Source organism: Cynoglossus semilaevis, chromosome 18 (genome assembly GCF_000523025.1).
Source record: "Cynoglossus semilaevis isolate Cse_v1.0 chromosome 18, Cse_v1.0, whole genome shotgun sequence".
Taxonomy (NCBI): domain Eukaryota; kingdom Metazoa; phylum Chordata; class Actinopteri; order Pleuronectiformes; family Cynoglossidae; genus Cynoglossus; species Cynoglossus semilaevis.
In genome coordinates, this window is record NC_024324.1 from 14804404 (window position 1) to 14816097 (window position 11694).

Genomic DNA, 11694 nt, shown 5'->3' on the forward strand with positions numbered 1-11694 from the left:
CTCTTCCGAACAAAACAAGCAGGTCAACCGTGGCTCCTAAAACAGTGAAACGTGAATGCAAGCTGCAGTTTCTCCGACCCAATCAGATATGTTGGAGCTCTCTGTTCCTTGCTGTTGAAAGGATTGTGCGCATCCACCGGGAGCAGGGAGAACAAGTATTTCGAAATGTCTACACGGCACTAAAGATAAAGCTGTAAAGATAAAGCTGTAAGTAGGTGACGATGGTGAACTGAAGGCTGTGTCTTAGCGGAGCTCCCGCTTCGGTTCAAATGTTTCCAGCTTTAAAGTGCCTTTTACCTGCCTGACTCCTCGTGTATGACACTGCAACATGGCAACAAAGCCTGGTGGACAATCTCTTAGAAAAAGACTGGCCAAATTGAGGCAAACAATACAATCGAAGATTATGGATCTGTCATCGCTGCCTAACATGGCGCCTCCATCTCTGACCGGTACTGGTGAGGTAGGAGCAAGTGCCATAGACTTGTTCGAACTCGTACGGGAAGTCACTCAAAATATAAGCAAAATCGTGGATCAGATGTTTTCTAAACTTACTAACGCCTTGAACAAAATTGCGAGTACATTGGAAAGCCAATCAAAACGTATCAACGAAGCAGATCAACGGATCTCCGCCACTGACTGGCTGCTCTCAAGCTTCGCCTCGCGCAGGTGGAGAACAGTCAGAAGACCATGGCCGACCAGATTGATGATGCTGATAACCGCAGCAGACGGGACAACATACAGATCTCAAACCTGAAGGAAGGAACGGAGGGTGAACATCCCCACGAGTTTTTCGAGTCCTGGCTGCCAAAGACCCTCGGTTTACGCACTACCAATGGGCACATAAAGATGAGAAAAGTATATTTACTGTAAAGGATCTGCAGCTATTTTTTTTATTATTATTATTACTTGGCTGTGCTGGTTAATTTCTTGATTTAAATTAGGGCACCATCTCTTATTAATGCCATGATTCTTGCTAACTATCGGGTTAAGCTTAGTTCGGTGAAGACTACCTGGACGGTACCAGAGCTTTGGTACATCTGTTCTGAACTAGAGCGGGGGCTCTTTTGGGATAATTTTGCGTTCCCTTTTTCGGTTTTATTCCCCTTCTCTTTTTTTTCTTTTTCTTTCTCTGTAGTGACGACCTCCTTTAGTGTCATGTCCCCCCATAATACCCTGTGGGTAATTTTCAGTTGTTTTTATATGTGTGAGACCCTTAGGTCATATTTGTGTGAGTTCTGTGCGGGGTGGGTTTTGTTTGGTTTTACAGGGGCTTCAGTTGTTGTTTGGTAACGACTTGTTTACATGTGACAGCTGTTTAAGAGCTACAAGCCTTTGTAGCTCTACTACTTTGTAGCTCCTATCTACTTCTGTACATGGGATCTTTATCACAGTTAAAATGAGTGTCATCAAATTCACACCCTACACAACGTGAAGGGTATTAATAATGTAATTAAGCGTCGTAAAATGATTTCATCTCTCAAAAAGGAAGGAACCCATATAGCCTTCTTACAAGAGACCCACTTAAGTCATGTCAAACTTAGAAGAGACTGAGTGGTTCAAGTGTATCATTCTGCTTTTAACTCCAAAAGTAGGGGTGTAGCGATCCTGGTGCATGAAAGGGTGCCTTTTGTACTGGAAATATGCATCACTGATTCGGAAGGAAGATATATTATCCTGTCAGGTTTTCTATACGGAGAGAAGCTTACTTTAGGCTGCATTTATTCCCCCAACACATTTGAATCTTCATTCTACTCCAAATTGATGGCTGCTCTATCCTAACACAGCACCTCTTACAATCTTGGGCGGAGACTGGAATGCCTGCCTAGAACCCGAACTAGATTAGCACCCTGTGAAATCCACTCGTTCATCAAAAATGGCTACAGCCGTAAGGGTGTTATGCAATGATCTGACTCTTGACACCTGGAGAATACTGAACCCAAAATCGAAGGATTTTACATTTTTTTCATCCCCTCATAATTCATTTTCAAGGATTAATTTTTTTTCACCTCAAGATGAGTGTTGGAAAGGGTTAAAATGTGTACTATTAAAGCTAGGGCTCTCTCAGATCATTCAGTGGTATGCCTGGAATTTACGCCTCCTTATTATGATCCAGCTACACGTCACTGGCAGCTCTCCCCCTCCTTATTTAGCGATCCTGCTTTCGTAACACTGTTAGAGGAAGAACTAAAGTTTTCTTTCTCAACCAATGACACAACATATGTTTCAGCCTCAACACTATGGGAGTCTTCAAAGGCCTTTATAAGGGGTGTGATCATTTCGTATACCTCAGCTAAAAGGAAAAAAGCACTCGGACAACAGCTAGAGCTTGAATCTAAAATCTTCAATTTGGAGAAGAGCTTAAACACCCCTTGTCTAAATCAATACGACTGAAACTGGATCCAGCCCGCTCCCCTTTAGATAAAAAAAAGCAGAAACTGCAATCTTCTATGCAAAGCACAGATTATTTGAGTCTTCTAATAAGCCTGGGAGACAACTGGCTCGTCTGACAAAGGGCAGGGTCAGTTCAAACATGATTTCCTTTCTAAATTTCCTCTCAATCCAGCTGAAATGGGATTTTTAGTGGAGCATGCTGCTGTGATGAAGCCTGTTGCTATGGTCCTTAATATCCTTCAAGGGGAATCTTCTGTGCATATGGGCCTCCTACTGCCAACACTGTACCAGTTGCAGGACAAGCTGAAGAGGCTAGAGTCATCTTGCAAAATGTGTACACCTCTTGTTTATGCCCTGCAGAGTGGGATTGAGAAACGTTTTGGAGATGTCATGAAAGAGCCTTTGCAGCAGCAATACCCCTACCAAGATTCAGAACATTCTGGACCACAGATGAGAACATCTTAAATGCTGGTAAATATACTTGTATAATAATTCAAATGTGAACCAGAGTAGACGGTAACATAAATCTGTATAATGTTACTGTCATTTAGGAGTAACGTGTATCAGTGACAAACCACAGGGTGGCAATAAGCTCTGGCAGCTTTTTATGTCAAACACCAGCAACTTCACACCCTATACAGTAGAGGGGTAAGAATAATGTGCAAACCCACTGTAATTATTTTAAAAATGATTTATCTTGCCACAGGCCTCAACTACTATCAGAAATCACATTGACACTGAGTTGGACAATGTCACCAGTGCAAACAGCAACCACTGATGAAGATGACTTCTTTGTATCCATGAAGTCAGGAAAATCTCAAGGCGGAGAGCTGGGGAGGTACCTTACATGTCTGTCCTCTGCAGGTATGGATCACATACTGAGTCACTGAGTGATTCTTTGGTGAAAATATTTGTTTCTGAATGTTTTGTCTCAAACGCAGAGTTTATGGGAGATTATGGCCTTATTCAACCTTATGTTCAGCCACATGCACAGAGTTTATGGGCTGCCTTGTTCTAGTTCTAGTTCTAGCTGAGCCTGGTGAAAAAGTAGAGAGTAGAGAGATTTGGAGGTTTTTGTTACTTGTGCTGTAATTTATTTCGTAAATATTTCATTCTTTATGTACTCTTTTTATTTCACTGATTTTTATTTTTTATTGAAGTACTTTAACTTACCTAAAGATTTTATTTTAAGGTGTTTAATTAATTTGATGTTTTGATGTTTTGTTGATAAGATAAACTCTCCTCTGTAATTTTGTTTTTCTGATTGAATGCACGTTAAAAAATAAATCTAAAAAATAAATGTTACTCAACAGTTACTCAGTACTTGAGTAGTTTTTTCACCATTTTTACTCTTACTCAAGTAATTACTTGGATGACTACTTTTTAATTCTACTTGAGTAATATTATTCTGAAGGAACACTACTTTTACTTAAGTACAATTTTTGGCTTCTCTACCAACCTCTGGGGAAATGTGTTCATCATAGTTCTTTCACATGTGCATGACAAGCACCCAACACAGTACTTAACCTATTGTTGAGGTGGAAAGCAAATTAAGACTGAACAAATGTTATTATGAATGCTTGACGTTGCACCTATAGAGTTTACAAAGCATGTTGAATTTTGTTTCTGTGCTTTGCATTAGTAACTCATGAGCCCCACAAACCTGGTCAATGGCAGCCATGATCTCCTTGATCTTGTGGCCTGATGCTCCTCTCTTCTGGCGGCATACTGTGGATAGCTTGGAGAAAATGATGTCCACCGCTGAATTTTGATCAGAGGGATAGCAGTAATATGTGTATATGCCTTTGAGATCATCCTAATAGGAGCAAGGACCATGGTCAGAGGAGTAAAGCTACCATCAGGTCAGAGGCTACCACCAGTGAGAGGCTATATGGATGACATCACCACCATCCTTCAGACAGCAGCATGTACAACGACACTGCTGAAGAGGATTGACGAGCTTGTGGGGTGGGCAAGGATGAAGATCAAACCTGCCAAATCGCGCGCAGCCTCTCCCTGAGGAATGGCGTCAGAAGCGATAATACCTATACAGTACAACACATATAAGTGGTCAATGAGCGTCGACCTGGGGAGGCAGCTCCAATTGCCCAGGGAGATCACAAAACCTTTGCTTCAGCCATACCTGATCATGTGGTCAGAACCAAGCAGGGCTGTTCTGATGGTGGAGCTTACCGTGCCATGGGAGGAAGGCATGGAGGCTGCCAACAAGCGAAAACATGAGAAGTATGCAGAGCTGGCAGCAGAATGCAGAGAGGCCGGCTGGAAAGCCATCTCGTGCCACGTTGAAGTAGGATGCAGGGGCTTTGCTGAGTCCTCAACGGTACACCCTGCTTTGTGACATTGGCTGCACATGAGCAGTGCGCAAGAAAGCCATTAGAGAACTGGCAGAGGAGGCAGAGAAGGGCAGCTTTTGGCTGTGGCTAAGGAAGACAGATGGGAATTTAAAGTTACAGTCACAGTTAAAATAATAAACTAACCTTAGCCGGAAATAACAGGATTGGCAGAGTAAGTCAGGAAGTAACGTTAATAAACCTAATAATAATTAACTAGCAAGACACACCCTGGGGCATGATCAACCCCAGCGTGGCCTTCCTACGGGGAGAGTGTCTAATGATAATGGCCAAAACTCCCGATGACCCCAAGGTCCATTACTTAAGATGTGTCTTACAGTAAGATCATAAAAAGTATTAGAAATATTCAGCTAATATTCAGCTAATCCCAAACAGCCATAATCAGGTCATACACCCCATTCCACTTCATCCCTTACCACAGCCCCTACACCGTGAAGGTAAGTATAAGGATGACCCCAACAATTCCCCTGCCACAGCCTCCATTCCCACCTCCTGGTCATGACAATGACCAAAATCATTCTTAAGGTAAGCTGACTAGTGCCTGAGTGTCACTAGTGGTGCCCAGGGAGGTGTTCAGAAGAGCTTGCACAAAGACACCGGCGGAGGTGTGTCAGGCAGCAATGCCCAGCAGGCAGACAATCAGCCTGTATCTTCATATGTGTAAATTCTGCACAAATCTAGACAGATGAGGGGTAGGGATGGAAGACTGAAATCAACAACTTATAACAAACATTCAGATAATAATAAAAGTTGTCTTGATGGCCATCAAAGTGCAACTGAAATTTATGCTGAACCTTGTATTACAATTCAAACTAAATATAGATATCCAAGATTATTTACAATGAGTCATGTTAAAAGCTCCAGTCTCTCTTTCTTGAGACTTTAATCATTTTAATTGATGGTCAATTTGGAGGTTACATTTCTCAGACTTGTGTGACAATTTGCCATTTTGTATTTCAAACTTATCTTCCAGCCATAAAACCCACAGACAGAACCTTGCTCCTTTAGACAAGGATGTCTGTTAATAAAAGCCTCTGCAACTGATTCAAATTCAGCGCTTGTAGGATATGCTTTGAACTTCTGAATTTCTGTAGACAAGGCTTGTATAATGGCAGATTTGAGGTTTGGGCTTGTGCTAAGATGGGTGCCATTCCTAAGAAATTCATCATTGGCCTTCTTCAACTGCAGCTCTGCTGCATAAGCAAACTCAAGTCAGGCCAGACTCGAGTTCTCAGTGATGAAGTTGACGGGGCAGACTCAGAGGGTGACAGTAATTCAGTGTCCACAGAAGCAAGGGACACAGAGTCTTCAGAGAGAATCACTTCCATCTCGGGAACACATCCCTTGAAAGAGTTTCTTCAGTAGTTACTGCCTGTGTACTTTTGATCACTTTAACTATATTCAAGTGTTTTAGATCAGCTGTTGAGTTCAGATTTAGAAACTCAACATCCATGTACTGCAATCTGAATTCCTGTTCTCAACAGACTCTGGTATTCCAGATGGAATGATCAATTTCCAAAGATAATTCGAAGCTTTACAGTCTGTCATTTCTTGCCACTCCAACTCTTACTCTATACAAAATTACATAAAATACAGATTTAGCCTCCAATATACAAATCACAATATTTTATAATGTGCAAACATCACGTACTTCCACAAAGAAAAAAAAAATCCACACACCAAAATTCTTGTCAATCTGTTGATTTATCAACCAAATCCCATAAAATGTGTAGTAAAAACTTCTGAATGATCTGTAGAACATCTGTAATGATGCTAGGTAATTGAGCCTATAGAGTACAGCAGAGGGTGATATCAGCTGATACATCTACGCAGTATGATCAAGGCTACTGCTCAATGTGAAGGTATGCTTCATTACCTGAAGTATGTATGTATCTTTTCAACGTCACCATGTGAAGCCTTCCAATTTTGTACTAAGAAAGAGGATATCGATCTACTAGTTTACTTAGCTCAGTCAAAGAAACACCTGATTGCAATGGATCCAACTGGAATGACTGGTAGTGTTCTCTGTACAGTACCATGATAATAACAACGCAGATCTGGACAATTTCAGCAAAATCAGGAAGGCCACCAATCGACCTATGTGCTATTATCATGTCCTTTCTATAATTTATGCCATCAACAGAAACATTCTCGGCTAGATTAACTACAGAGGCATCAGGGTATTTCTAAGTGAGGCTTTGTGCAACATCCTCTTTCAGGACTTCAACTGGGACTGCAGACACACTGCAACTTCCAGAGAGGGTTTTTCAATATTTGATGAATGCATGTAGTGGCCAATAATAAGCTGTTTTGTGTTTTTTTTGTTTTGTTTTGTTTTTTGTTTTTGCCAGAGATAGGGTTATGTTTTTAAAGCAGTTCATGTGCCTAACAACTTGTTTGAAAAAGACATGCTTTGCCTCAAATCTCATTGAACATAAGCACACAAGTGGAGCACACCAGGCTGGTTCATCTTCTGTAACTAGATTTCCAACAATTAATGCTATAAATCTCCACAGAGACCAATTCTCATGTGCATTGCCAACGACTGTCTTTTTACTTTGAAAAGTATGTGGACGATAATAACTGTGGACGATTAGTCTTGTCTCACCGTTTATATGAAAATGCCTGAATCTTCTGATTCACAGTATCAAAAGAGAAGAAGAAGAGCAGAACTGAAGAAGCCATCATGATAAGACCAATATTGCCCCTGATGAGCTGAATGTGACCCTGCATAACCATCAACTATTTATTGAGTACATCCTTTTGTTTGAGCAACTGCTGAAGTGACTTCAATATGGGAACATACTGAAAAGTCTTAGATCTATGTATGTATACAAGTATGTATTCAACTGGATCAACAATGCCAACGTGCTCCCTGTAATACCGTTCCGGTTTGAAAGCAGTACCTAAAGGGCCATTCTTTGATACAGCCTTTAACAATGGGTTAAAAGATGATAATGCATTGCTCACTTCTTTAATGACCAACTGATCTACACTGAAATTGTGATTCTCAAAGACATCTTGAATGACACTGTTTGATAGTACCACAGATGCAGTGCTCAACAAATAATGCAATTCTATAAGCAATGGCTGCACTTGGAACATGGAAACAATTTTTCAATTTCAATAAAAGGGATGTGAAATTAAGCTCTAGTCTTTATGGTAAATCCTGTGGTTCTGTTTCAATTTCAATATCCCTATCAGAATCTGCATTACTGTTACCAACTTTTACTGCTCCATCATCTGTCCTGCAGTCAGCTGATATTTGAATTAGATTTGTTTTTACAATGCTGATTTTAAAATCCTTTAGAGTGTAAGGATTGTGCTTTCTATTTTTATGTGAATTAAAAGTACCATAAACATTTGTCTGAAAAGTAAAACCCTCAAAAATATAATGCACTGCCTTGTGATTTTTAAGGTAGCATAATGTGTCATAAATAGTCTTGTTCAGAAAAGAAATGTTCTTGCATGCACATAAATGACAGCTAAAGGTAACCACACTGTCAGAGTTCAGCACAGTTTGATTAGCATGGTGTCTGCTTAAATGATTGTGAAGAGCATTCCATGTTTTGAACACACAAGGACAATGAGAATACGCACGGGTATCTGTGGCCAAAGTGGCCATGAGCCAACTTGTAATGTTTCAACAACAGCGACCTCAAGGACACTGTGATCTTGCACTCTTTGCACTGCCACATCAAAGACTGTGGAAGATAGATAAATAAAAGAGGTTCACAATTAAATGTTAGCCAAACTTCCTACTAAAAGGCTCGGCTAGTACATTTGTAGCCCCCAGCCACCACTGACCACACATACAAATACAAATAGTCTATTTTAGTACATTCACTGTTTTGTCCAAAATTGTAAAAGAATTAATAAACTTACCACAAAATAGAAGGATGATGGTGGATTAAAGTTGATGTACAGAGCCAACATGTGTTGGAATCCAGCAAAATGGACACTCGTTTCTCCTTCTGCCTTACTGAGCATGTGCAAGAAAGTACGCAAAGCGCAATGGGACAGCCTTCAGGCAGTTTAATCATCTTTATGACATAGATTCAATTTTAGGTTTAGTAATCCCAACACCTAATGTTGTTAGGTAAATACAATGAAACTCTCTTTATTTAATCGTCAAACATGGAAACATTTAGTAATTTTAACTTAAAAGAGGTATTTATTGCCATCAACATCCATGGTTCACTTTTTTGATAGGAGATCTTGTCAAGGTCTTCACACCTCGAAGAATCCACACACAAAAAATTATGGTATATAAGGATTCTTGTGATATGAAATAAAATGTGGTTTTAATTATGAGTTCTTACCTTCGAGACAGATGATGGACGGACGGACGGACAGACGGACGGACATTATTGATCCCAGGCTGGGAAATTGCATTGTAACAGAGGATACATACAGAGACAGTATGAAAAACATAGAGATAATTAGAAAAAGCACAATCAAACCTATAGTGGTATAATATATGCAAAGGGTATAAGATGTGCAGATAAGTGGTAGAGACTTCGAGTATAAATATACAGATGCACAGTATAGAATAAATATGTATATACAGGCAGGAGGGAGGGAAGAGAGTTGGCCTGTACATTATACCGTACATTACACGTACACTGCGTAACTTACATAAACTTACAATTAACTTAAGTTACTTTTTTTTTGTTGCTTTTTTTGATTTGTATTCTTTCTTTAGCGGGCACCACGCTCATATTTATCGACAATTTTATTTTCAATTTCATTCACTTTATTTCCATGGTCATCATGCGTTTCTTCTTCTCACTACCATCCTTACCACTCACTTTCTTAGGACTCATCGCTATTATGAAGAATAATACACAAAATAGAGGGCAAATCACATCTTCAATCAAAGACACAGCAGGAGATGCGTACTGAAGAAGCCTCTTGGATGAGAGGTGAACGACTGAGGTGACCTGGGCTGCTCCGAGTGCTCAGCCAGCTAACGTCGGTGTCCATAGAGGGGAATTGCAGTGGGCATCAATCCTGACACTGCCCAATTCCATTTGTCTCTTCACTGCCAGGATAAGGAAACTAGCACAGCAGAAACTACCACCCATCCAGCCATGACTGACTCAAATACAGAAGTGAGATCTTGGGTTGATGAAATCTGTGCAGAAAGCAAAAGGCATGCATCCCACAATGGTGATCAGGACAACCTTCATTACATGTCTATAAAGATTCTCAGTCATCCAGGTCATGGTCAAGTTTGAAAGTTCTGTTAGGCAACTGGACGTGAATTTTCTACATTACCTTCCTGAGCTAATTCCAGATCTTGTTAGGGTATGCTGCTACCTGCCTCTCTGGACTGGTGTGCTAACACCACATTTTATTTGTAGTAAGGTCACCGCCATTTCTGCCAATGTAGAAGCCGAGTTTAAAAACCCTAAATGTGGCTTTTTCAAAAATGAAAACCTGCCCATACGGCTGGACTGAGTTGGAAACAGACACCTTAATTACACTGAAGGACGGATGCGACTTTCTTCAGGAAAATATAAAAAGCCAGACACTTATGTTGATTGCGAAGAACATCTGGCAGTGGACAACCCCAATCAGAAAACATTGAGCTTTGCCTGTGTGGCTACACACAGGCAAAGCTCCACAACAAAGCAAAATGCAAATTTGATTTCTCCAAAATAGAAATTTATGTTAACACATTAAGACTGGCAAAGTCCCTGTAACCCTGGCAAACATATGCATTTGATTAATTCTGTCAATGTTTATGCTGTGCATTCTGTGACAGTGTACATTTCAGCAAGCACATCACCAACAATGACCAGTCAGTCAGTTAGTCACAACCATTGTGACTTAGGGAATGTGCCCTGAAGCCTACAAGCAGAGGGCAAAATTTCTACTTAACATTTTTTGCCACAACAAATTAAGATCAGGGACAATGCAGGTCAGTGCTGTATGCAACATTGCCCTGGTAATAACCAAATCAATGGATCATTCCCCTAGTTTTGTAACCAAGAAACAGTGTGCAAATTCAGAATACTCAAGAGGGACAGCGTGCTTCAGATGAGTCCCCCTTGCACCCATAGACAGAAGGGTTGTGGAAAGAGAAGGCATCAAGGGACTTCAGGTAGCTCTTATGGGGGCAGTGCGGTTGGAACCCTCACTGTGTCGACGACCTCTAATGACATCGGCAGCACATTCTGCTGTGGATTGGTCAACTACAGTTGCTGCAGAGAAAGGGTACTTGCTGCAAGAATTTCACATCAACATCTCCTTCTGCAATGATCCTTTCATTCTGAGGGGTGTTGTAGCATGCCGTCTAGGGCTCTAGGACAGGGGTGTCAAGTTCATTTTCACCAGGGGCCACATCAGCAATATCGTTCCCCTTCAAGGGGTGGTTGTAAGTGGAAGACTGTATAGATCAGAGGTCCCCAACTCTCAGTCTGCAGACTAGTACCAGTCCAAAGGTCATTTGGTACTGGGCCGATCCTTCAATGCTCAGCACCTTGCTACCGATCCGTAGTTACGAGGGTACTGGATGACCAGTCCTTGGAACCAATGAGGTTGAGGACCACTGGTATAGATGTAACTACACCGTAACAGACTAATACATGTTGCTGCAATTGATTATTATTTATTCAAGTTAAAAATATTGTTCATTGCTGTGTAATAAAAACAAATTTCATCTGTTAAGGAACTCTGCTGCCTTGACTTTACTAATTGCTTTTTAACCTCCCAGGTCACACAAAATGGCTTGGTGGGTTGCATTTGGCTCCTGGGCCTTGAGTTTGACACGTATGCTCTAGGACAGCGGTGTCAAACTCATTTTCGCCAGGGGCCACATCAGCAATACAGTTACCCTTGAAGGGCCGGTTGTAAATGGAAGACTCTATAGATCAGGGGTCCCCAACCCCCAGTCCGTGGACCAGTTCATAGGTCACTTGATACC